Source organism: Heterodontus francisci, chromosome 38 (genome assembly GCF_036365525.1).
Source record: "Heterodontus francisci isolate sHetFra1 chromosome 38, sHetFra1.hap1, whole genome shotgun sequence".
Classification (NCBI taxonomy): domain Eukaryota; kingdom Metazoa; phylum Chordata; class Chondrichthyes; order Heterodontiformes; family Heterodontidae; genus Heterodontus; species Heterodontus francisci.
This window is the reverse complement of record NC_090408.1, coordinates 15,024,085-15,050,622: the sequence shown is the minus strand read 5'-3', so window position 1 is coordinate 15,050,622 and position 26,538 is coordinate 15,024,085. Positions and strand designations below refer to the sequence as shown.

At 44.5% G+C, this 26,538-nt stretch overlaps 1 long non-coding RNA gene across 1 annotated transcript in view; it reads right to left on the bottom strand.

The window, feature by feature from the left end:
- LOC137352310 (uncharacterized) overlaps positions 1-25,906 on the bottom strand; it is a 75,430-nt gene extending 49,524 nt beyond the window's left edge. Inside the window, exon 1 of the long non-coding RNA XR_010969673.1 lies at positions 25,646-25,906. This is a non-coding gene — a long non-coding RNA (uncharacterized lncRNA). The remainder of the gene's footprint in view (positions 1-25,645) is intronic.
- Between the last annotated feature and the right edge of the window lie 632 nt (positions 25,907-26,538).

The window sequence follows — 26,538 nt, the reverse complement described above, 5'->3', positions numbered from 1 at the left end:
CACAGCCCGTCATGGCTGGTTGTGGCAGAACTGTAGAGCTTAGATCTGATCTGTTGTTTATGGGATGGCTTAGCTCCGTCTATCGCATGCTGCTTTTGCAAATTGGCATGCAAGTCGACCGGTGTTGTAGCTTCACCAGGTTGACAACTCATTTTTAGGTGTGCCTGGTGCTGCTCCTGGCATGCCCTCCTGCACTTTTCATTGAACCAGGACTGATTTCTTGGCTTGATGTTAACAGTAGAGTAGGGAATATGCCCGGCCATGAGGTTACAGACTTTGGTTGAGTACAATTCTGCTGCTGCTGATGGTCCACATTGCCTCATGGATGCACAGTTTTGCATTGCTAGATCTGTTCAAAATCTATCCTATTTAGCACGATGGTAGTGCCACACAACACGATTGAAGGTATCCTCAATGTGAAGGCGGGACTTTGTCTCCACAAGGACTGTGCAGTGGTCACTCCTACCAATACTCTCATGGACAGATGCCGATTGGTGTGGACAAGGTCAAGTATGTTTTTCCCTTGTTGGTTCTCTCACCACCTGCCGCATACCAAGTCTAACAGCTATGTCCTTTAGGACTCAGCCAGCTCGGTCAGTCGTGGTGCTACCGAGCCACTCTTGGTGATGGACACTGAAGTCCTCCACCCAATTACATTCAGTGCCCTTGCCACCCTCAGTGCTTCCTCCAAGTGCTGTTCAACATGGAGGAGTACTGATTCATCAGCCGAGGGAGGGCGGTAGGTGGTAATCAGCAGGAGGTTTCCTTGCCCATGTTTGATCTGACGCCATGAGACTTCATGGGGTCTGGAGTCGAGGTTGAGGACTCACAGGCAACTCCCTCCTGACTGTATAACACTGTGCCACCACCTGCCGGTGGGACAGGACATACCCGGGGATGGTGATGGCAGTGTCTGGGACATTGTCTATAATGTATGATTCCGTGAGTATGATTATGTCAGGCTGTTGCTTGACTGGTCTGTGGGGCAGCTCTCCCAACTTTGGCACAAGCCCCCACACGTTAGTAAGGAGGACTTTGCAGGGTCGACAGGGCTGGGTTTGCCGTTGTCGTTTCCGGTGCCTAGGTCAATGCCAGGTGGTCCATCCGGTTTCATTCTGTTTCATTGTCTTCGTAGTGGCTAGATACAACTGATGGCTTGCTAGGCCATTTCAGAGGGCATGTAAGAGTCAACCACATTGCTGTGGGTCTGGAATCACATGTAGGCCAGACTGGCTAAGGACAGCAGATTTCCTTCCCTAAAAGGACATTAATGAACCAGATGGGTTTTTACAACTATCGACAATGGTTTCATGGCCATCATTAGACTAGCTTTAAATTCCAGATTTATTAATTGGATTCACCTTCTGCTGTGGTGGAATTTGAACCCATGTCCTCACAGAAATACCCTGGGTCTCTGGTTTACGAGTCTAGTAACAATACCACTACACCACTGCCTCCCGCTAAAGTAACATGAACGGAAAAAAAAGCTATTGAAAGTTTCAATCCCCTCTCCCACCCCCCCATGACTAAACAGTTTATTAATTACCCTCTCCCAGCCTAAAAAAGTAACCTCACAATCCCGACCTTACCCCCTCAACCCCTTCCCACCATCCCCTCCACCAATCGCAATGGTTTTCACCGCTCCCACCACCTCCCCCCCCACCCCCCAACAGCCCTGAAAACCTATCTGCTTCCCCCTCACAACCAGTGTTCCACCGCGAGAGTTCCGGCAACCGGCTGGAATATTGCAGCAAGACAGCCGGAGTGACGAGATAAGTATTTATTCTTTTACTTAAATTAATTAAAATATTTTAATGAGGCTCCTATCGCCAAGTGGCCACGGGGGGCGGGGAGGTGGAGCGCTGCCATGAGGCCTCACCACCGCCAGTAATATGGGGCAGGGCCTCCCCGGCATCAAGGCCTCTCCCAGAGGTATTTTCTTGGCCTCCACCCCGCCACGACCCCTGAGGTTGGGAGCCCGGTAAAATTCAGCCCCATGATTGACTAAATCAGGAAGTGGGAAAATTTAAAATGTATGTTGTGACCTGTCGAGAATAAACAGTGCACTCCTCCAGCCTCGGTCAGAACAATTTCAAAGTACATTTTCTTATATGTGTAATCAATCAGTATTACTAATTCTACCTGAAAATTCAAATATTCCTGCAAATGAACAAAATCTCACTGCCAATCCTAATATTTTATGAATTGTTCCAAATTTGAGTCACATTTCAGTCGAGGGAATTTTCCAGTCTCAATGGGGTACCAGTGGATATTGTAGCTCAGCGAGCTTCGTACTTGCCAACATTGTATAGGACCAAACACATGAGATTTCCCAAAGCTGGCCTTAACCAGGCAAGCCAGGGTCCCAGACTGGATCTGATGCTCTGAGCCCTCCAAACAGAGGGACAGCAAATTATACAATTGATCAGCCCTTAAAAGGGCTGCAGGCAACATTTTTTAAAATGCAGCCAATTATAGTTAAGTGGACACATATGGGGGGAAAAAGATATTTCCAAGTAAACTAAATTAATTTTTCAGCTTTTCCAAATGCTACATTGGGAATAGAAGTGTTTGGCAAAAATCAAGGGAAGGCAAAATAAATGTAGAGGGAAAAAAAGTCTGTTTGTAAGTGATGAAGTGCTGCAGTGCCTGTACCTCCTTGTACGATGGTTGGCGATGTTGTGATGCTGCCACTACAACAGGTGGATGAGTGAGGGTTGCACTGATTGCCAGTCCTGACACCCTCCCCGCAAAGTACTGGGGCAACATGCCTGCCAAAAGGTGGCTTCCAGGCTCAGCGTCTCCTATGTTACTCGTACAACCCACGGACTACAAGATGGCACACCTTAAGGAAACCAAAAAGGCAAGATTGACATATACCAGTTACATGCCACAAGGTACGGCTGGCCACTCTGCTCCAATGCTGGCCCATATCAGGTCCGTGTTCAAACTTATAGCTCTTTCATTATTTACCATGCTTACTCATATTCCAGCAGGGTACACATTCAAGATACAACTTACAATTGAAAGCTTTGGCACATTCATCTTGAAAGGTTTGTACACACAAAATTATTGCAATAAATGCTTAGTTGCATCGTCACAAGGATCATTTGTCATCTTGCATGACTGGATAGCCCATAATATAAGGAACAGACCTGAAATGGGGCTGGGCTCAGAAATTACTAGCCCTAATTTGCTTGAAAGTGCCAACCCATGGCATTAATGTATCGAAGAGCATGGAAGGAATAAGGGAAAGTGAAGCCACACACTTCCCCAAATCTCAGGTCTCATACCATCCCACTCTATGGTTGATTCCCCTGCTCTCATGCTATCTTCCACCTGCCTTTGTACTCAAGTATGCACATAGCCACACAAATACATGCATAACTAGCATCTTATAATGCTACAAAAGCTGCATTTTTCAGGTCCTTTTTATTTTCAGTCTTGCTGTCCTGCAAAATTCTTAAAGTTGGTCAGCATTTCATTGAATTAGCAAATATTTATCTGTTTTTGGTTGGTCATTAAATAGTATGTGTTATCACAGAAACATTCAGAATACGTTTGTAAATAATACATTAACTAGACTCATAAAAAAGTGCAAAAGAACTGAAAACGTACTTCAAAATTAAATTTTAAAGGGCTGTAAACTATCCCTTTATGAGTTCCTGCACACATGCAGCCCCTATTAGGCCAACTCCAATGGGGCAAAAAGGCTATACAGTGCAATCCTGTCCAAGGTGGATGTGAAAAAAGTGCTGTGGCTAATTTAAATATCATTCTCCTTCTAGTTTCTTTTCGTGACCATTATAAACAAAGCACAATATATGACCAGGGTGATTATTCACGAACGTACTCCAACCTCATACTGCTGTTTTTGACTAATCTTAAGCTTTGAACATTGCCTTATGAATGTAAAGCAACAGGTGATGCTGACATGACATTTACAAGTCCTAAGGGAGTCACAATATAAATTAAGGATTAACTAGGGGGCATAACCTAGACTTAATTTTCCTATTCAATTTCAGCATTCATGAAATTCCTTTTGAAGTGCCAAGCATCCTAAATTTTGGGTATGTATCTGTTCCATAAAAGAACCACATTACATTACAGAATTTACCTTGTATGAACCATTTCAATTCAAATTACTGGTAATGTAGTCCTGCCCATCTGGAGTTGATATAAGGAGGACAACGGGTGTGCAGGAACTCAAAGGGATAGATAGTTCTTAGCCTTTTAAAATGCAACTTTCCTCTAAACTTAATTAACGGTGAATCAAATAACATACTCAGTAATTTTTTGGATGGTGGCTTATTTCAATGATATTATTCATTCAGAGGTCAGTTGCTTCTCTGATGATGCTTCCCTTACTTTACATGATACACTTTATTAAATAAACTTTGATTTCAAACTACCAATTCCATGCTGTGCAATGCCTAGTTATGTCTTCTTTGGAGAATTACATTTGTGAAAAGTCTGATTCACAATGTAATAGGTCAGTGTCTCATTAATATTAATCAGGCCACTCAAAAATAAACTATGCTTACATCATTGTTGCTGCTGACACTAACTGTATGCATAAAATATCAAAAATGCTTCAGTTCCACTGCCAAAAACTATCTAGATCATCAATCACTTCAGGCAATTTTCTGACACATTTGCTCTCATAATTTTTGCTTTCTGGGAAATTTTAGCTGATGAAAAATACTTACTTCCTTGCCTCTTAGAATTTTTCTTGCACCTCTTTATAAATTCTTTCAAAAGCTAAATATATTCTGCCCTCTCCTATGTCCCAGCACCCTCATCCAACAATGTAATCTCTGATCCACCATGGGAGATCGATGAGTATTCATTTAAAAAAAAAGGTTTTCATATCCCCACTTCCAAAACTTTGCATTTCCAACATTCTCTACTATCTCAATAATGATTATGTTATTTTACATTATATCTTAACACTACCCCAGTGAGGAATGTGATATTATAGAACCAAGAGACAAAGGTCCAAGTAAAATACATCAGCAGGAATACAAAGGACAACTGTACGGGCTGAATTTAGCTGTAGAAATAATGGTGAAGTTAACAGTGCCCAGCATAACTAAAGTGAAAATCAAACAGCAACTTCCAGCAACTGCACATGTAGAGTTAAACGTGGAAATCAGGATGGTGCTATTGGATTTTCCTTGCTCCTGTAGAATCTGTACGAGAATGGTATCCCATTGAGAAACATGGCATTGAAATACATGGAACAGTGTGAAGTTGCTTTACTTATAAGATATATACCAATGAAACTCACCAGAAAACCTTAGGGCATGTCCATTTCAGTGTAGGCATATTTTTAATGGCTTAAGTCTTAATTACTGCCGAACAATCTCTCTGGCACTGAAAATTAACTTTTATAAGAGTGGAGTCTCATTTCTTTAGATCTTATTCATTTTTTAAAAATTATCTTTCTTTGGCCAGAATTTTACCTTAGGGAGCCAACCCCCAACAGAAAAGTCAGCAGCGAACCCACATCTGCCTCGCCTGGAGATCTGACCTGTATTTTGTGGGTCCCCAGGCTTCAACTGGCGTGAGGCGGGACTTCCACCCTCTTGAGGTAAGAAGTCCCGCCTAATAGAGCTGCCGGCCAATCAGTGGGCTAGCAGCTCTTAGTCCCAGCAGCGCCACCTTAAGCAGTGGCCACTGCTGAAACTGCAGCCCAGCATGAAGCCAAGATGCCTGGGAGCCAGGAAGGCAGGTAAGTTTTGGTTGCCTCGCCGGGGGTAATCGGTCGGGCCCCAACAAGGCAAGGATGCTAGATTGTGGGGGGAGGGGTGGAAGGGGGGCATGTTGGGTCTTGGGGGCGGTGGGGTAGTGGGGGGTGACCCTCCATTGGGTACAGGGTTCCCGACAATGAGGGCCACCCCAGGATGCTCAGAAGCCACCTGCTTTCGTGAGGCAGCTTCTCCCGACACCAGGACGCCTGCTTGCCACGCGTAAAATCCACATGGAGGTGGGCGAAGGCCCTTAAGTGGCCGTTAAGTCGTCACTTAAGGGCCTTGATTGGCCTGGGGTAGGCGGACCGTTTTTTACCGCTGCCGCTCTGCATAGAGTGGCAGTGGAGGCGGGAGTGGGTCGGGAAGGACGCCCGGTGCCTCCTCCTCCTCCATTTTACGACATTTCTGTAAGTATTTTGGTTAAAGTACGTTGTGCATGTTATTCTTATTTCTAATGTCAGAACATGCAGATTGTTTTCTTGTAATTTTACACCTCCTACTGCAGTGCTTTATTTTGCAGTTGCACTTGTGATTTCACACACACATTACAGTGTTTTGCTAACAACCTTCTCTTCTGTGCTGATACCTTGCTTTTGACACAGGTATTTCCCACAAACCAGACAGGATAAAAACTAGTTGAGATACGTGATAATACAAATTAATTGGGAGTCGGTTATCGATGCAGAGTCTCAATTGTATCCCATTTTTGCCCCAAACCAACACAGGACCATAAATCCATCTATTATTGACTGCAAAGCAAACTCACAAATCCCATGCATCCCATTTCACTCAAAGGGAATGCCTGGCAGACAAATGCCACTGCAGGGTTGCAGCAAAATCCAGAGTCCCACTAGGAGTGTGGAATCCACACATATATTGATCAAAATAATGGCTTATATTTTCCATCTGAGCTATTTTCATTGTTCCAGCAAAATATCTAGCAACAACTTATAAAGTTAAGAAATGCTGGAATCACTCAGCATCTGTGGAAAGAGAAGCAGAGTTAACGTTTCAGGTCAGCGACCCTTCTTCGGAACTGAAAAATATTAGAAAAGTCACAGATTATAAACAAGTGAGGTGGGGGTTGGGCAAGAGATAACAAAGGAGAAGGTGCAGATGGGACCAGATGGGATCTTTTCTCCGCTGGTCCAGTCTCTTCCCACCTACATCCGTGACTCTTCTGACGCCCTACGTCATTTTGACAATTTCCAGTTTCCTGGTCCCAACCGCCTCCTCTTCACTACGGATGTCCAATCGCTCTACACCTCCATCCCCCACCAGGATGGTTTGAGGGCTCTCCGCTTCTTCCTGGAACAGAGGCCCAACCAGTCCCCATCCACCAACACCCTCCTCCGCCTGGCTGAACTTGTTCTCACATTGAACAACCTCTCCTTCAACTCCATGCATTTCCTTCAAGTAAAAGGTGTCGCTATGGGTACCCGCATGGGTCCTAGTTATGCCTGTCTTTTTGTGGGATATGTCGAGCATTCTTTGTTCCAGTCCTACTCAGGCCCCCTCCCCCAACTCTTTTTCCGGTACATTGATGACTGTATCGGTGCCATTTCCTGCTCCCGCCCCGAACTAGAAAACTTTATCAACTTTGCTTCCAATTTCCACCCTTCTCTCACCTTTACATGGTCCATCTCTTGACACTTCCCTTCCCTTCCTCGACTTCTCTGTCTCCATCTCTGGGGATAGGTTATCTACCAATATCCATTATAAGCCCACTGACTCCCACAGCTGCCTCGACTACACTTCTTCACACACTACCTCCTGTAAGGACTCCATTCCATTCTCCCAGTTTCTCCGTCTCCGACGCATCTGCTCTGATGATGCTACCTTCCATGACGGTGCTTCTGATATGACCTCCTTTTTCCTCAACCGAGGATTTCCCCCCCCTGTGGTTGACAGGGCCCTCAACCGTGTCCGACCCATTCCCCGCACCTCTACCCTCACCCCTTCCCCTCCCTCCCAGAACCGTGACAGGGTTCCCCTTGTCCTCACTTTTCATCCCACCAGCCTCCATATCCAAAGGATCATCCTCCGCCATTTTCGCCACCTCCAGCGTGATGCCACTACCAGTCGCATCTTCCCCTCCCTTCCCCTGTCAGCATTCCGAAGGGATCGTTCCCTCCGCGACACCCTGGTCCACTCCTCCATTACCCCCACCACCTCGTCCCCGTCCCAGGGCACCTTCCCTTGCAATCGCAGGAGGTGTAATACCTGCCCATTTACCTCCTCTCTCCTCACTATCCCAGGCCCCAAACACTCCTTTCAGGTGAAGCAGCGATTTACTTGTACTTCTTTCAATGTAGTATACTGTATTCGCTGCTCACAGTGTGATCTCCTCTACATTGGGGAGACCAAGCGCAGACTGGGTGACCGCTTTGCGGAACATCTCCGCTCAGTCCGCAAGCAGGACCCTGAGCTTCCGGTTGCTTGCCATTTCAACACTCCCCCCTGCTCTCATGCTCACATCTCTGTCCTGGGATTGCTGCAGTGTTCCAGTGAACATCAACGCAAGCTCGAGGAACAGCATCTCATCTACCGATTAGGCACACTACAGCCTGCCGGACTGGACATTGAGTTCAATAATTTCAGAGCATGACAGCCCCCCACTTTACTTTAATTTTTAGTCATTTTTAGTTATTTTTTCTTCCTTTTTTTTTACATTCCTTTTTACATTTTTTACAATCTTTTTTTGCATTTATTTCATTTCATCTTAGTTTGTTCAGTTTGCTTACCCATTGTTTTTTTCAGGTTGTTTTTCTTCAGGTTTGCACTTGCTGCTGTTCAATATTCAGTATATTCACACCTAATCTGTACTAATGCTTTGTCTTTCAACACACCATTAACATATTGTTTGCCTTTGCTCCGTGACCTTTTGGTCAGCTATGTGGCCTGGTCCCATCTGCACCTTCTCCTTTGTTATCTCTTGCCCAACCCCCACCTCACTTGTTTATAATTTGTGACTTTTCTAATATTTGTCAGTTCCGAAGAAGGGTCGCTGACCCGAAACGTTAACTCTGCTTCTCTTTCCACAGATGCTGCCAGACCTGCTGAGTGATTCCAGCATTTCTTGTTTTTGTTTCAGATTTCCAGCATCCGCAGTATTTTGCTTTTAACTTATAAAGTTAGACTGTTTCCAGACATCGTACTGATCTTTCTACATCCTCATCTCACTTCACATTCCATTTACAACCAATGTTTCTCCTCCAAGCCCATGTAATCGGCATGGCGAAAAGTGACAGATCAAGTACCATCCTATTAGTTTCTACACCATAGCTTGAACATCTTCCTGATTTTCCTCACAACATGCCTTGCCCTGACCAATTCCCTGAATGTTTGAGGCAACTGACATTGTCATTGTTCCTTCAAATTAGCACCTCAATTCCACCTCTTTGCTATTCTTTTCAGATGTGACTCTCAGTGTAATGTTACACAACCATTGTATGAAAAAAATTAGACCCAAAAGGTGACCTCATCCAAGTCCTCTTTTTGAAAGAAATTTTTTACAAGATTCACTTTCCTCCTTGATGGACAATATGAACAGCTATCAATCGTTTGCATAACATATCATTTTTCACATTGATACAATGACTCCTCCCTAATAGTTTGATAGTCTAATCTTCTCAACATTTGCTCCTTGTGCTAGCATCATTTGGGGCAACTTCAGCCAAGGTAAAATTAGAGTTTGTATTCTTACAAATCAACTCAACCCAAAAATGTAATACAGTACTGCAGTTCTCAACAAGGCAGATGCAAGGATATCAACACCTTGGAGGGGGCGGGGGAAATGGGCTAGTTCGCACGGTATCAAGTATAATCTGGTTTTAAGTTACATCTGTTGTATGTGCTGATATTTAATATTGCATTTAATTTTCAAAGAAATGGTTCTTCAAAGAACCGAATGTAGACTGTAGCTGTACAAGTATAGAATGCAATGTTTCTCTTTCACGGTTATCTTTCTCAGGTTGCTACTGAATTTTGCAAAGGAATTATGTGTCACATCAGAACAGCATTGCACAGACTGGAAATTTAAATAAGGTGGCTATCACTGTGATGTCAGAATCATAACAGATGCCAATATAAAATTCCCCTGACCATATTACATCTGCCTCAGGCATGCACATTTCAACCATGGCAAAACAGTTGGAAGGGAATTGAAAAACTACGTTACAACTTAAGTTCATCTCCGTGCCACTTCAATAAAGTCCTAATTTTTAACATTTAACAAAGGAGTAGCTGAAACTTGTAGTTTTAAATGATGCATATGAAGTCCAACACATATTAATTTCAATGGGTTTCTGCTGTTACTGCTTCTGCTGTCAGTTCTTTTGAATAAAACCTTCCTAATGGCAATAGATCTCCCATGGAGGGCAGTTACTGATGTTTACCACAAACTCACAGCAGCTTAATCATGATACAAAACTTGGAAGCATTGTGAACTGTGAGGAAAATAGTGTAGAACGTCAAAAGGACATAGATCAGTTGGTGGAATGCGCGGACAGGTGGCAGATGAAGTTCAGTGCGGAGAAATGTGAAGTGATTTATTTTGGTAGGAAGAACATGGAGAGACAATATAAAATAAAGTGTACAATTCTAAAGGCGTTGCAGGAGCAGAGGGACCTGGGTATATATGTTCATAAGTCATTGACGGTGGTAGGACAGCTTGAGAGAGCCGTTAATAAAGCAGTCAGTATCCTGGGCTTTATTTATAGGGGCATAGAGTACAAGAGAAAGGAAATTATGTTGAACTTATACAAGACACTAGTTTGGCCTCAGTTGGAGTATTGCATCCACTTTTGGGTGCTGCACTTTAGGAAAGATGTGAGGGCACTGGAGAAAGTACAGAAAAGATTGACAAGAATAGTTCCAGGGATGAGGAATTTCAGTTATGAAGATAGAATTAGAATTAGAACATTACAGCGCAGTACAGGCCCTTCGGCCCTCGATGTTGCGCCGACCATCTGACTTACACTATTCCATTTTCATCCATATGTCTATCCAATGACCACTTAAATGCCCTTAAAGTTGGCGAGTCCACTACTGTTGCAGGCAGGGCGTTCCACGCCCCTACTACTCTCTGCGTAAAGAAACTACCTCTGACATCTGTCCTATATCTATCACCCCTCAACTTAAAGCTATGTCCCCTCGTGTTTGCCATCATCATCCGAGGAAAAAGACTCTCACTATCCACCCTATCTAACCCTCTGATTATCTTGTATGTCTCTATTAAGTCACCTCTCCTCCTCCTTCTCTCTAACGAAAACAACCCCAAGTCCCTCAGCCTTTCCTCGTAACACCTTCCCTCCATACCAGGCAACATCCTAGTAAATCTCCTCTGCACCCTTTCCAAAGCTTCCACATCCTTCCTATAATGCGGTGACCAGAACTGCACGCAATACTCAAGGTGCGGCCTCACCAGAGTTTTGTACAGCTGCATCATGACCTCGTGGCTCCGAAACTCGATCCCCCTACTAATAAAAGCTAACACACCATATGCCTTCTTAACAGCCCTATTAACCTGGGTAGCAACTTTCAGGGACTTATGTACCTGGACACCAAGATCTCTCTGCTCATCTACACTACCAAGAATCTTCCCATTAGCCCAGTACTCTGCATTGCTGTTACTCCTTCCAAAGTGAATCACCTCACACTTCTCCGCATTAAACTCCATTTGCCATCTCTCAGCCCAGCTCTGCAGCCTATCTATGTCCCTCTGTACCCTACAACATCCTTCGACACTATCCACAACTCCACCGACCTTAATGTCATCCGCAAATTTACTAACCCACCCTTCTACACCCTCATCCAGGTCATTTATAAAAATGACAAACAGCAGTGGCCCCAAAACAGAACCCTGCGGTACACCACTAGTAACTAAACTCCAGGATGAACATTTGCCATCAACCACCACCCTCTGCCTTCTTTCAGCTAGCCAATTTCTGATCCAAAGCTCTAAATCACCTTCAACCCCATACTTCCGTAATTTCTGCAATAGCCTACCGTGGGGAACCTTATCAAACGCCTTACTGAAATCCACATACACCACATCCACGGCTTCACCCTCATCCACCTGTTTGGTCACCTTCTCGAAAAACTCAATAAGGTTTGTGAGGCATGACCTACCTTTCACAAAACCCTTCTAGTTGTTTGCCATTTTAAAAAAAATTTATGACCTCTGGTTACCAACCCACTTGCCAGAAGAAATAGTTTCTCCCTACTTGCTCTAGCAAAACCCTTCATAATTTTGAATACCTCTATTAGGTCTCCCTTAACCTTCTCTGCTCCAAAGAGAACAATCTAAGCTTCTCCAATCTCTCCATGTAACTGAACTCCCCCATCCCTGGTATCATCCTAGTAAATCTCCTCTGTCCCCTCTCTAGGTCCTGACATTCTTCCTAAATTGTGGTGCCCAGAATTGTACACAATACTCCAGCTGAGGCCTAACCAAAGATTTGTAAAGGTTTAACATAATTTCCTTGCTTTTGTGTTCAGTGTTCCTATTTACAAAGCCAAATATCCCATAAGCGTTCCTAACCACCTTATCAACTTGTCCTGCCACCTTGAAATATTTGTGACTATACACCCCCAGGTCCTTCTGTTCTTGCACCCACTGAAAATAGATTATGATGGTGTTCTAATGTAGGATTTAATCGCCAGTGAAGCAACAAAGCTAAGAACATCACTTTGTAAATCTTCAGACCCAGAAAATGCAAACAGAACAAATCAGTAAACAAGAAGGATTAATTCATTGATTGCATATAGAACTTGCCTATTTTTTGTGCATATTAAGAGGTTGTGTGAAGAACGATTAATGGGTTAAATTGTTTTCATTGAAAACCTGGAAAACATTAGTAACAGGTGGAGGAAGTCTGGAAAACATTTCGGTAAAGTAATGAACCAAAAGATGTGCAAACAGTAAATGAAAAGATCTGCAAGTGCTGAAAATATGAAATAAAAACAGAAAAATAGTTGGTCCAAGCAACAGGTCATCACACCCGCCCCCCCCCCCCCCCAAAAGAATAAACTGCTTAACATTGTGGACCACTAGCCAGAAATGGAATCTGACACAAGTTTACACCTATTTTCTCCTGCCCAGATGATAATGGATACACTGTTCATTCCCAGCATCCCATGCTATTAAGAAAATAGGAATGATAGTTAAAAGCTGAAATTATTTATATTGAACATTGATTTATTTTAGCAATTTGTTTTCTGACATTAATATTTTTGTAAAACATGTTTTGTCCAATGGTTTTTGGCTTTGTGCATGGGATTGAAAAGTGTGTGATGGTGGTGTAATTCATTGCTATTCTGCTAGCAACAATGTGATCTCTATCAATCACCCAAAGCATTTCGTAAATAATAGGAGCAGTGTATGGTTTGCCTTTCAGTGACAAAATGTAACTTTCCCAAGTAGAAAGACCAAGATTATCTTGCTTGGCCTCTGCAAAAGATTTCGCTAATCTTAACAGCTATTATGAACTTTTTTATTTTGGCATTATTTTCAAATTAAAAGTTTTGCTCGTCTCTTTTAACTGAACTTTAGACTAACAACTCCATTTTAAATAAAAATAGAAAATGCTGGAAATATTCAGCAGGTCTGGCAGCATCTGTGGAGAGAGATCCAGGGTTAACATTTCAGGTTGATGACTGATGAAAGGTCATTGACGTGAAACATTAACTCTGTTTCTCGCTTCACAGATACTGCTGGATCTGCTGAGCATTTCCAGCATTTTCTGATTTTATTTCAGATTTCCAGCAGCTGCATTATTTTGCTTTTGTAACTCCATTTTAAAATAAGTTCATCAAATAAATATACAGTTTTTCATTAAAAGCACATACTTATGTGATTTTTTTTTTTGTTGCTCTTTCAGATTGTGATAATGAGGCTGGAGAAACCAGGCCAAGAAAATTATTTGAAGGACTGAACTGCCAATAGTTTGTACTATGAATGCATAAATGTTATTAATTTTTTAGGCAAATCAAAAGTTATTGCTAGCGTAATAAAAACAAGAGATTCTGATGAAGGGTCACTGACCTGAAACGTTAACTCTGCTTCTCTCTCCACAGATGCTGCCCGATCTGCTGAGTATTTCCAGCATTCCTTGTTTTTATTTCAGATTTCCAGCATCTGCAGTATTTTGTTTTTATACAAGTTATTGCTAAGGAATGGAATACTTTCGACTTGGTGCAACCATTGTCAACTTCAAGGATGCCATGGTCAGCTGCAGAGTAAAGCTTGTTTTACTCAGCCCAACCCATATGTTTCAGCGACATCTTCATTGGGACACTGCCATCATATCAGTTTTCACGGCAGCTGCCTATGAGCTTTCTGGGTGAACTTACCAAATCAGTACTGAATTAGGGGCACTTTGGGACCATGCCTACTTGGAACTGACTGTCCTAAGTATTGTAACCTATTAAAATTCAAAAAATGTTGTAATATTTTCCATAAGTGTCCTAGAATTTTGATAGGGGGTGAATCATGAGGTTGACCTTGGTTACAGAAATGTGTTAGTTGTAACTTTAAAACAAAATTTTGTAAAGATTTAAATTTGACCAGAACTACACTCACCTTTCCTCCCTGATACCATTGTAAAATTATGGGACAATTTCACACAAAAAAAGAATTGAGTCACCCCAGTCCTGATGTGGTTGAGGAAGTCGGTGTGTAACTTAGAACATAGAACATAGAACATTACAGCGCAGTACAGGCCCTTCGGCCCTCGATGTTGCGCCGACCTGTGAAACCATCTGACCTAAACTATTCCATTTTCATCCATATGTCTATCCAATGACCACTTAAATGCCCTTAAAGTTGGCGAGTCTACTACTGTTGCAGGCAGGGCGTTCCACGCCCCTACTACTCTCTGTGTAAAGAAACTACCTCTGACATCTGTCCTATATCTATCACCCCTCAACTTAAAGCTATGTCCCCTCGTGTTTGCCATCACCATCCAAGGAAAAAGACTCTCACTATCCACCCTATCTAACCCTCTGATTATCTTATATGTCTCTATTAAGTCACCTCTCCTCCTCCTTCTCTCTAACGAAAACAACCTCAAGTCCCTCAGCCTTTCCTCATAAGACCTTCCCTCCATACCAGGCAACATCCTAGTAAATCTCCTCTGCACCCTTTCCAAAGCTTCCACATCCTTCCAATAATGCGGTGACCAGAATTGCACGCAATACTCCAGGTGCGGCCGCACCAGAGTTTTGTACAGCTGCAGCATGACCTCGTGGCTCCGAAACTCGATCCCCCTACTAATAAAAGCTAACACACCATGTGCCTTCTTAACAGCCCTATTATCCTGGGTGGCAACATTCAGGGATTTATGTACCTGGGCACCAAGATCTCTCTGCTCATCTACACTACCAAGAATCTTCCCATTAGCCCAGTACTCTGCATTCCTGTTACTCCTTCCAAAGTGAATCACCTCACACTTTTCCACATTAAACCCCATTTGCCATCTCTCAGCCCAGCTCTGCAGCCTATCTATGTCCCTCTGTAACCTACAACATCCTTCGGCACTATCCACAACTCCACCGACCTTCATGTCATCCGCAAATTTACTAACCTACCCTTCTACACCCTCATCCAGGTCATTTATAAAAATGACAAACAGCAGTGGCCCCAAAACAGATCCTTGCGGTACACCACTAGTAACTAAACTCCAGGATGAACATTTGCCATCAAAAACCACCCTCTGTCTTCTTTCAGCTAGCCAATTTCTGATCCAAAGCACTAAATCACCTTCAATCCCATACTTCCGTATTTTCTGCAATAGCCTACCATGGGGAACCTTATCAAATGCCTTACTGAAATCCATATACACCACATCCACGGCTTTACCCTCATCCACCTGTTTGGTCACCTTCTCAAAAAACTCAATAAGGTTTGTGAGGCACGACCTACCCTTCACAAAACCGTGCTGACTATCGCTAATGAATTTATTCTTTTCAAGATGATTATAAATCCTATCTCTTATAACCTTTTCCAACATTTTACCCACAACCGAAGTAAGGCTCACAGGTCTATAATTACCAGGGCTGTCTCTCCTCCCCTTCTTGAACAAGGGGACAACATTTGCTAACCTCCAGTCCTCCGGCACTACTCCTGTCGACAATGACGACATAAAGATCAACAACAACGGCTCTGCAATCTCCTCCATGGCTTCCCAGAGAATCCTAGGATAAATCCCATCTGGCCCAGGGGACTTATCTATTTTCACTCTTTCCAAAATTGCTAACACCTCCTCCTTGTGAATCTCAATCCCATCTAGCCTAGTAGGCTGTATCTCAGTAATCTCCTCGGCAACATTTTCTTTCTCTACTGTAAATACTGTCGAAAAATATTCATTTAACGCTTCCCCTATCTCCTCTGATTCCGCACACAACTTCCCACTACTATCCTTGATTGGCCCTGTTCTAACTCTTATCATTCTTTTATTCCTGATATACCTATAGAAAGCCTTAGGTTTTCTTTGATCCTATCCGCCAATGACTTCTCGTGTCCTCTCCTCGCTCTTCTTAGCCCTCCCTTTATATCCTTCCTGGCTAGCTTGTAACTCTCAAGCGCCCTAACTGAGCCTTCACGTCTCATCCTAACATAAGCCGCCCTCTTCTTCTTGACAAGCGCTTCAACTTCTTGAGTAAACCACGGCTCCCTCGCTCGACAACTTCCTCCCTGCCTGACAGGTACATACTTATCAAGGACACGCATTAGCTGCTCCTTGAATAAGCTCCACATTTCGTTTGTGCCCATCCCCTGCAGTTTCCTTCCCTATCCTACACATCCTAAATCTTGCCTAATCGCGTCATAATTTCCTTTCCCCCAGCTATAATTCTTGCCCTGCGGTATATACCTGTTCCTGCCCATCGCTAAGGTAAACCTAACCGAATTGTGATCACTATCGCCAAAGTGCTCACCTACATCTAAATCGAACACCTGGCCAGGTTCATTACCCAGTACCAAATCCAATGTGGCATCGCCCCTGGTTGGCCTGTCCACATACTGTGTCAGAAAACCCTCCTGCACACACTGGACAAAAACAGACCCATCTAAAGTAAGATTGGAGAAATTAGGACCGTTTTCCTTGGAGAAGAGAAGGCTGAAAGGTGATTTGATAGAGGTATTCAAAATCATGGGAAATCTGGACATAGTAGATCGGGGGAAATTTCGCACTTGTGAAAGGACCGAGAACGAGAGGGCACAGTTTTAAAATGATTGATAAGAGAAGCAAAAGCGACATGAAGAACAACTTTTTCACACAGTGAGTGGTTAAGGTTTGGAATGAAAACAAGAAATGCTGGATTCACTCAGTAGGTCTGGCAGCATCTGTGGAAAGAGAAGCAGAGTTAACGTTTCGGGTCAGTGACCCTTCTTCGGAACTGACAAATATTAGAAAAGTCACAGATTATAAACAAGTGAGGTGGGGGTTGGGCAAGAGATAACAAAGGAGAAGGTGCAGATTGGACCAGGCCACATAGCTGACCAAAAAGTCACGGAGCAAAGGCAAACAATATGTTAATGGTGTGTTGAAAGACAAAGCATTAGTACAGATTAGGTGTGAATATACTGAATATTGAACATCAGCAAGTGCAAACCTGAAGAAAAACAACCTGAAAAAAACAGTGGGTAAGCAAACTGAACAAACTAAGATGAAATGAAATAAATGCAATAAAAGATTGTAAAAAATGTAAAAAAGAATGTAAAAAAAAAGGAAGAAAAAATAACTAAAAATGACTAAAAATGAAAGTAAAGTGGGGGGCTGTCATGCTCTGAAATTATTGAACTCAATGTTCAGTCCGGCAGGCTGTAGTGTGCCTAATCGGTCGATGAGATGCTGTTCCTCGAGCTTGCGTTGATGTTCACTGGAACACTGCAGCAATCCCAGGACAGAGATGTGAGCATGAGAGCAGGGGGGAGTGTTGAAATGGCAAGCAACCGGAAGCTCAGGGTCCTGCTTGCGGACTGAGCGGAGATGTTCCGCAAAGCGGTCACCCAGTCTGCGCTTGGTCTCCCCAATGTAGAGGAGACCACACTGTGAGCAGCGAATACAGTATACTACATTGAAAGAAGTACAAGTAAATCGCTGCTTCACCTGAAAGGAGTGTTTGCGGCCTGGGATAGTGAGGAGAGAGGAGGTAAATGGGCAGGTATTACACCTCCTGCGATTGCAAGGGAAGGTGCCCTGGGACGGGGACGAGGTGGTGGGGGTAATGGAGGAGTGGACCAGGGTGTCGCGGAGGGAACGATCCCTTCGGAATGCTGACAGGGGAAGGGAGGGGAAGATGCGACTGGTAGTGGCATCACGCTGGAGGTGGCGAAAATGGCGGAGGATGATCCTTTGGATATGGAGGCTGGTGGGATGAAAAGTGAGGACAAGGGGAACCCTGTCACGGTTCTGGGAGGGAGGGGAAGGGGTGAGGGTAGAGGTGCGGGGAATGGGTCGGACACGGTTGAGGTCCCTGTCAACCACAGTGGGGGGAAATCCTCGGTTGAGGAAAAAGGAGGTCATATCAGAAGCACCGTCATGGAAGGTAGCATCATCAGAGCAGATGCGTCGGAGACGGAGAAACTGGGAGAATGGAATGGAGTCCTTACAGGAGGTAGTGTGTGAAGAAGTGTAGTCGAGGTAGCTGTGGGAGTCAGTGGGCTTATAATGGATATTGGTAGACAACCTATCCCCAGAGATGGAGACAGAGAAGTCGAGGAAGGGAAGGGAAGTGTCAGAGATGGACCATGTAAAGGTGAGAGAAGGGTGGAAATTGGAAGCAAAGGTTTGGAGTGCACTGCCTGACTGTGGAGGCAGGTTCAAGTGAAGCATTCAAAAAGGAATTAGACTTTTATATGAAAAGGAAGAATGTGCAGGGTTACAGGGAGAAGGAGGGGGAATGGCATGAAGTGAATTGCTCTTTCAGAGAGCTGGTGCAGACATGATGGATTGAATGGCCTCCTTCCACATTGCAACAATTCTCTGATTCTGTGACACATATTTACATAATTTAAGGTATTTTTTCTCTCTTTTTCTTTCCACTACTTCCACCAGTGACTCTTGACAACACAGAGCATGCACAGAGTGATTGCGGACGTCATCAGTGCGTGCGAACATTTGCCAGCTTGCCAGTATGAATGTGTGCATGCACACGCTGATGTCACCATGCAATGATGCCCTCACCCTTCAATAGCTCCGATTGCCGCCTCCATTCCCGCAATAGTACCCCACTTCCTACCGCCATCCCTGCTTCAATCGACGCTTTCAATTTGCCGCTCCCGTCTGCTCACCGCTCACTCCCTGCCTCGCCACTAGCACCCTCAGCCACTCGCTCCCGCCCTCGCTGCTTCCCCCCCTCAGCTGCTCACTCCCAGCTTCTCCTGGCCACTCACTCCAGACATTGCCGGTACCCCCCCCCCCCTCAGCCACTTGCTCCTCGCCGCTTCCCCCCCTCGGCTGTTCGCTCCCCGCTTCCCACAGCAACCCCCTCCCACCCCGAAACCCCGGCCACTCACTCCAGGCCTCGCTGCTTCCCACCTTTTGGCCACTCACTCCTGTAATTGCCGCTTCCCTCCACCCAAGCGCACACTCCCGCCACCCACCCCCCCAGCGCCGGGTGATCGCTCGCCATCACGGCACCCAAAGAAGCAGCGGGGTTGGCTGGGGTGGAGCGAGAAACGAGCCACCGAAGCGGCAGGGAGGCAAGCGAGGTGCCAAGGGCTGACGAGGTGATGCAGGAGTGACTGGCCGAGAGGGGGGGAAGCAGCGAGGACGGGAGCAAGTGGCTGAGGGAAGGCAGCGGTGAAGCGGGGAGTGAGTGGCAAGTAGACAGGCATGGGACAGAGCCGTAAAGAGAAGCGTGATGGCAAGAGGGATTGGGATACTGTTGGGTGTGGAATGGAGGTGGCGATCGCAGCCATTGAGGGGGTTTCATTTGTTTTTTGTGACAAATTGAGCAGCGCCATCTTTATTACTGGCAGCTGCCTGAGACGTTGCAGACAGTGACATTTCAGTGGATGAGGCTGCATTTGCGCATGTGCCAGTAAGTGTGCCACCTGGTGGTTGTGTTGTCAGCGAAAGCAGCCTACTTCCACACTGGATTTACAACTCTATATGAAGCGATTGTTGGGCTAGCATTGGTGTTGCATTGCCCAAGGGGTTCTGCCCCATTGTTAAGCCTCCAATGACCACTATCTGAAGAGTTCACCAATTAATCATGGTCTCAGCCTTAATGACTGACCTGAGTCACTACATCTGATGCAGGAAGCAGCTCAAACAGCCTGCTCTTGTCCTGTGGCAAAAATCAGCTTCCTGTGAGCAGAAAGTAACTGCATCCCAGCCAACACCAATACCTCAGACTTTTTATTTAATAGCTTAAATGATATAAAATACTAAAAACAAATTGCATTTATGTAGTGCTTTTCAGGAGCACAAGACTCCCAAAGCACTTTATAGCCAACCACGCTCTTTTGTTTGAAGTGTAATCTCTGTTGTAATGTCAGAAATGCAGCAGCCAATTTGCACACAGAGAGCTCTCACAAACAGCAATGTGATAATGACCAGGTAATCTGTTTTAGTGACACTGATTGATGGATAATTATTGGTCAGGACACCCCTGCTCTTCTTCAAAATAGTGCCACGGGAACTATTGCGTCCACCTGAGAAGATGGGGCCTCGGTTTAACATTTCATTGGAAAGACAGCACCCCCTCTGAAAGTAGCACTCTCTCAGTACTACTATCAACCTTAACTTTTGCACTTTGTACTCAAGCCCTGGACTTGAATGAGGCTTGAACCCACAACCTTCTGGTCGCAGAGGAAAGAATGCGACCAAACTGAGCCACATGCACCTTGAATTTGTTATTTGTGAATATTTTGTTTGGTTATCACAGTGCATTCCTTGGTAACATAGTTCAAAGGCCCAGGATTACCTCTCTCTCTCTCACACACACACATACACACAAACCTACCAATAGAATGTAGAACTCTCTATGTCTTTTCAACCTGGTTGCCAGATGGTACATTCCACAGCAGCAGGATTAAAGTCAACAATTTCCATGATTCCTCTCACATACACCGAATCTTTCTGGTTACTGGAAATCCCTGGAACCCAGAGCCCAGGTGAATTTTCCAATTCAAGCTCTGGTTCCAGACAGCACCACAGGCCTACATGGGAAAATGTCTTGCAGGAATTTCTCATGTTAAAAGAAGAATTTTATAGGCAAGTCATGATATTTTAATCCACCTAAATTTTAATCTCACCGATGTTACTTCCAGTTGGATAATGTGATGAGCAAAAAAGGGAAAATCACAGCCAAAACGTGAGAAAATTACAAAAACAATTCACATAGAATGTAACCACAGAAACAGGCCATTTAGCCCAACTGGTCTGTGCTAGCATTTATGCTCCACGTGAGTCTCCTCCCACCCCTGTTCATCAAACCTTGTCAGCATAACCTTCTAGCCCTTTCTCCCTCCTGTGTTTATCTAACTTCCCCTTAAATGAATCTATGCTGTTCGCCTCAATTACTCGTTGTTGTAGTGAGTTCCACATTCTAACCACTCTCTGCATGACAATGTTCATTTGATCAATCGGTTTTATGACATTTATTAGTTTACAGCTTTGGAAAAGTAAATTGAGGGATTTAGTTGCTCAGTTTCTGCTGGCTATTTATTCCTAATTGGTGCTCTTTTGCTACTTTTAAATGTGTATATGATAATTTTAAGGACAATTTGCCACCATAGACTCCCAGCAGGAGAAGCCAAGAGTCAAGAGAGTCACAACTACATTGCCTCCTGCCTCCTGCCTCCAACCCATACTCACTGGGAGCACAAGATCCTGTAATTGGCACAGATCATGGAATTACACCTTCCCTTGTTCAAGTGTGAAAATTGACAAACTGACAAACTAAAGAAATTGGGCAGCTAATCTGCAATTTCAGCAACGCAATGGAATATATTGATACATTAATTCTAATCTGTCACTGATCACGGTATAATCCAAATTTGGACAAGCACTGAAAGGTTACCTCTAAAAGGTATTTGTCACATCAAATTGCAATATGACTCCAAAACAATGCAAAGCCAACATTTGAAAATTGCTAAGCAGGCTATACATTTTATCAATAAACAGCTGATAAGATTCCTTTCTTAAAATTATTAAAGCTGTCAGTGTTAGCTCAATGACAGCACTCAGAGTTAACAACCGTAGCACTTAAAGCAGCCAGAAGCGTTGCACAAAGAACAGCCAGGCGCTGCGCAAATGACTACTGGCAACACCTATGCAGTCATATTCAGCTGGCCTCTGACACCGAAAATATCAGAGGAATGTATGATGGCATGAAGAGAGATATTGGGCCAACCATCAAGAAGATTGCCCCCCTCAAATCTACATCAGGGGACACAATCACTGACCAACGCAAGCAAATGGACCACTGGGTGGAACACTACCTAGAACTGTACTCCAGAAAAAATGCTGTCACTGAGACCGCCCTCAATGTAGCCCAGTCTCTGCCAGTCATGGATGAGCTGGACGTACAGCCAACAAAATGAGAACTCAGTGATGCCATTGATTCTCTGGCCAGTGGAAATTCCCCTGGGAAGGATGGCATTACCTCTGAAATAATCAAGAGTGCCAAGCCTGCTATACTTTCAGCACTGTACGAACTGCTTTGCCTGTGCTGGGACGAGGGAGCAGTACCACAGGACATACACGATGCCAATATCATCACCCTCGAGAAGAACGAGGGTGACCGTGGTGACTGCAACATCTACCGTGGAATCTCCCTGCTCAGCATAGTGGGGAAAGTCTTCGCTCGAGTCTCTTTAAACAGGCTCCAGAAGCTGGCTGAGCGTGTCTACCCTGAGGCACAGTGTGGCTTTCGAGCAAAGAGATCCACCATTGACATGCTGTTCTCCCTTTGCCAGCTACAGGAGAAATTCCGTGAACAACAGATGCCCCTCTGCGTTGCTTTCATTGATCTCACCAAAGCCTTTGACCTCGTCAGCAGACGTGGTCTCTTCAGACTACTGGAAAAGATTGGATGCCCACCAAAGCTACTAAGTATCATCACCTCATTCCATGACAATATGAAAGGCACAATTCAGCACAGCGGTGCCTCATCAGACCCCTTTCCTATCCTGAGTGGCGTGAAACAGGGCTGTGGTCTCGCACCTACACTATTTGGGATTTTCTTCTCCCTGCTGCTTTCACATGCGTTCAAGTCTTCAGAAGAAGGAATTTTCCTCCACACAAGATCAGGTGGCAGGTTGTTCAACCTTGCCCATCTAAGAGCGAAGACCAAAATACGGAAAGTCCTCATCAGGGAACTCCTCTTTGCTGACGATGCTGCATTAATATCTCACACTGAAAAATGTCTGCAGAGACTCATCGACAGGATTACGGCTGCCTACAATGAATCTGGCCTAACCATCAGCCTCAAGAAAACGAACATCATGGGACAGGAAGTCAGAAATGCCCCATCTATCAATATCGGCGACCACACTCTGGAAGTGGTTCATGAGTTCACCGACCTAGGCTCAACTATCACCAGTAACCTGTCTCTCGATGCAGAATTCAACAAGCGCATGGGAAAGGCTTCCTCTGCTATGTCCAGACTGGCCAAGAGAGTGTGCGAAAATGGCGCACTGACACAGAACACAAAAGTCCAAGTGTATCAAACCTGTGTCCTCAGTACCTTGCTCTACGGCAGCGAGGCCTGGACAACGTACGTCAGCCAAGAGTGACATCTTAATTCATTCCATCTTCGCTGCCTGCGAAGAATCCTTGGCATCAGGTGGCAGGACCGTATCTCCAACACAGAAGTCCTCGAGGCGGCCAACATCCCCAGCATATACACCCTACTAATCCAGCGGCACTTGAGATGGCTTGGCCATGTGAGCCGCATGGAAGATGGTAGGATCCCCAAGGACACATTGTACAGCAAGCTCGTCACTGGTACCAGACCCACCGGCCGTCCATGTCTCCGCTTTAAAGACGTCTGCAAACGTGACATGAAGTCCTGTGACATTGATCACAAGTCGTGGGAGTCACTTGCCAGCGATCGCCAGAGCTGGCGGGCAATCATAAAGGCGGGGCTAAAGCGTGGCGAGTCAAAGAGACTTAGCAGTTGGCAGGAAAAAAGACAAAAGCGCAAGGAGAGAACCAACTGTGTATCAGCCCCGACAACCAATTTTATCTGCAGCACCTGTGGAAGAGTCTGTCACTCTAGAATTGGCCTTTATAGCCACTCCAGGCACTGCCTCACAAACCACAGACCACCTCCAGGCGCTTACCCATTGTCTCTTGAGACAAGGAGGCCAAAGAAGAGCACTCAGAACCTTTAAGTCAGAAAGCCCTGGGTCCAACCCCACTCCGGAGTCTTGAGCACAATATCAAGGCGGGTACTTCAGTGCAGTACTGAGGAAGGGTTGCACTGTTAGAGGTGTTGTCTTTTGCATGTGACCTTAAACCCTACATTGAAAGTGACCACACTTCAAAGAAAAAGCTCATTGGCTGTGAAGTGCCTTTCGTGACCTGAGAAAATCCCAAAGTACTAAATAAATATCAACTCTTTCAAAAAACCCTACACCAGTGAGGGGAGCTCGGCGTATGCATTCAAGTACATGTTGAAAACTCCTCTGCATTAAAAAATATTTTATTTTTATTTTATTTATTTAGAGATACAGCACTGAAACAGGCCCTTCGAGTCTGTGCCGACCAACAACCACCCATTTATACTAACCCTGCAACAATCCCATATTCCCTACCACCTACCTACACTAGGGGCAATTTATAATGGCCAATCTATTAACCTGCAAGTCTTTAGCTGTGGGAGGAAACTGGAGCACCCGGCGAAAACCCACGCGGTCACAGGGAGAACTTGCAAACTCCGCACAGGCAGTACCCAGAATCGAACCCGGGTCCCTGGAGCTGTGAGGCTGCGGTGCTAACCACTACGCCACTGCGCCGCCCCAATGTGCAGCCAGCAGTATAACCTGCTGCTGCCAACTTGGACCAGTCAAAGTAAGGGACTAGTGCCAAAAGAGGGCCTGCAACATTATCAGATCAAAGAAACACCTCCAATTAAACTGAAATGGTTATCATTTTTAATTTTTATCAAAATGCTATCATAATCTATTCAGGCATCTGCCAGTCACCATCAAGGTCACCCAATTCAACTGTACATTAAATCCAACATAAACCTCAACCGCATACCTTAAACTCAGCATCTATTATATCAGACATTTTTCTGAATTTCCCATACCAAACATTCTCTGAGTGAGATTGCCAAATAATGCTGATATGGGGAAATCTTGGAAGCGTGTGTCAATCAATTTATCGAAATCCTTAAAAAGATTACAACTTATAACATCCCTGCTGGTATTAATACGTCCCCCCCCCCCCCCCAAAAAAAAAAATCTACGAACTTGTTTCTTTTATTTTTTTTAAGTTTTGTTTTTAAGCTAACTACAGTTGTGTACAACCGCTGTTGCAGCCTCTATGCTGTTTGTGCACAATTATACCAAAACTGGCAGGCGCGTCTTTTACAAGAAACAATTATCTCGTTGATAATTCAGAAGCTTACAATACATTTGTCATTTTAACAGTAAACATTGTACGCAACACGTTTTACTGTCCACCAATAATCAGATAGGTTGGAAACTACTCGTAAAGCATCAGCGCCCTCACCGAGCCTCTTCATGCCTAGTGAAACTGCCCGATTAATTTACTATTTAAATTTCTTTAACGTACACAAGATGTATGTGGCTTTGACAATCAATTCTCATGTTAATCGTCCGCCAGTCGTGCGTCAATGCATTCTAGATACCGATTCCAAAATCTTGCAAACAAAAACATTTTTATAATAAAACACTAAACTCTCACCTTTCAATTGAGTTAGGACGTTTTCCCACCAATGCATTTATTTTTCGGGGCTTCACTGAGCAGCTCCTAAGGCTACAGATTCGCAGCCGAATTATCTAAAGTGCAGTGCAATAAATTTCCTCCACCTATCACTGTCACCTTTTCTTTTACATTGCAGCTACTCCAGAACTGCACCAACCCGTCCAAACTGCACACTGGGCTATTGGAGCTCCGAGGTCCGGGGCGAGTCCTCAAACCGTGCGCTCCCCCAGTGTTGGAGTGGATACTGAAGTTGTAGTGAAGTTGTGTGGGTGTTACTGCACAGATCCGTCCTCTTCTTGCCTCCCGCCAACCCTGATGTACTGGAGAAAGTGCAGCTCGAATCCAACTTATCTCCAAACAAGTCAAAAAATATTCCGATCAGCAACAGCAGCGACACGTTCAAGATCACCAGCAATAACACTTGAACCCGAAACGATGTGAGGAATATAGATTTCAAAAACAAATTCAAAAACTAATCTGAGCTCCACTATTACCGCGCTTACTTTTAACCAACGTGCGTCCTGTCCAGCTATCGTTTTGTTTGTCACCGCAAGGAACGTGCCCAATCAATAATCCATTCTTCAAGGAAGTGAATGTGAGTTAACGGAATAAATGGATAGATATAAATCTTTATAAGATTGTATTTCCCCTTATCTAATTCTTAAGTAACTGATACGGTACCAAGTACACTCTGCCCATGGGCTGACTACTGTATATTAGCCCTGACATTTTCATATGTTATCAACCACAACAGCCTAACAGTGGAGCATCATCCTGTGTTCACTTTCCAGTGTGTCATTGGATACCCATCAGCAGTCAAACTCCAGCTAATTATCCTTCCTTGAACCCAGGAATACCCAGGCTAATCTTAG